A 1,719-nucleotide genomic window follows, 5' to 3' on the forward strand; every position below is an offset into this window, starting at 1 on the left:
GGGTTCGAGCCCTGGTCCGGGAAGATCCCACATGCCGCGGAGCGGCTAGGCCCGTGAGCCACAACTACTGAGCCTGTGTGTCTGGAGCCTGTGCTCCGCAGCGGGAGGGGCCACGACGGTGAGAGGCCCGCTCACCGCGATGAAGAGTGGCCCCCGCTCGCCGCAACTGGAGAAAGCCCTTGCACAGAAACGAAGACCCAATACAGCCATAAATAAATAAATAAATTTATTTTTAAAAAAATAAATAAATAAAAATAAAAATACTTGAGAGACATAACACCCAAATGCAATATGTGGCCATTGCTTGGGTACAAACTAACTGTAACAAAAATATTTTGTAGACAATCAGAGAAATTTAAATAAGAAATGGGTATTAGATTACATTAAGGAATTATTTTTTGTTAGTTATTTAAGAAAAATCATTATTTTTAAGGTGGATATTGGATTATTTAGGGGTGAAGTGACATGATGCCTGAGTTTTGCTTTAAAATATTCTAGCCGAAAAAAAAGTGCTAGTTGAAAGAAGATTGTTAAAACTGAGTAAAGAGTGCACTGCAATATTTTTTCTATTTCTGTATAATCTTGGAAATTTCCATAATAAAAAACAAACTGAAACATTAAGTGCCATTCTCCATAAGTTGGAATTGGTTTATTAAGTTTGAGCCCAAATTGTAGTTTTCTCTTAATAGATCCAAGGATCATGATGGACTTCTGTTCTCTGCTTTTCTTGTAGTTGACACCTTGAGTTACACACTCTAGCAGACTACAGGTTTTATGATTACTCCTTCCAGAACTAGCCTAGAGATCTAGACACAACAACTGAGGTATTAAGTGGACAATTTGTTTTTCTTTGAACTTCCAGACAGAATTTTCTCTCCTCATCTTCTATGCTGATGACTCCCAAATTCATATTTCTAACCCAGACCTTTCTGGTAGTTTTAAAACATGTCTGTCAATTCTTTGATAATCCTTCCATCAAAGATGGAGTCTAATTCCCCTTGGCTTAAAAATGGCCCGGCCTTATGAGTTTCTTCTAACAAATAGAATGTGTGTAATAGGATATGTTGGCAGTGATGCTGCATGACTTCTGAGGTTAAGTTACAGGAGGTGATATACTTCCTCCTGGTTCTCTCTCTCAAGATGCATGCTTTAGAGCCCTGAACCACCACATGAATATTCTGGTACCCTGAAGCTGCCTGGAGAGACGATGAACAGAGATCACGTGGAGACAGAGACAGGTGCCCAAGGTGCTTCAGCTGTCCCAGACCCAGAATGTTCCCAACCCAACATCAGGCATGTGAGTAAAGAGTCTTTACTTCCAAATGACACCAGTCCCAGCCATCCTTTGACTGCAACCTCATGAGATGCCCAAGCCAGAACCCTTCAATCACGTCACTTCAAATTTCTGACCCACGAAAACAATGAAAAACTATAAATTACTACTATTGTATAAAGCCACTGAGTTTTGGGGGTGATTTAGTACATTGAGTAATAGATATTCAGAACATCCTCTGACTTCCACACAGACATCGCCCAAAAGAATTCAGGACATAACACCCCAAAATATGTCACTTTGGCATATTGATTATTTTGAACTGAAGGCACTTGAAAAACAACAGATGTAGAAAGGGCTCTCTGACCTCCCTTTTTCTACTGAAAAACATACCATAAAATCTCCCATGAAAAAAGTACCCTCCCTGTATCAGGAAGAAAAGAACA

The sequence above is a fragment of the Eubalaena glacialis genome, chromosome 4, assembly GCF_028564815.1.
Source record: "Eubalaena glacialis isolate mEubGla1 chromosome 4, mEubGla1.1.hap2.+ XY, whole genome shotgun sequence".
NCBI lineage: Eukaryota > Metazoa > Chordata > Mammalia > Artiodactyla > Balaenidae > Eubalaena > Eubalaena glacialis.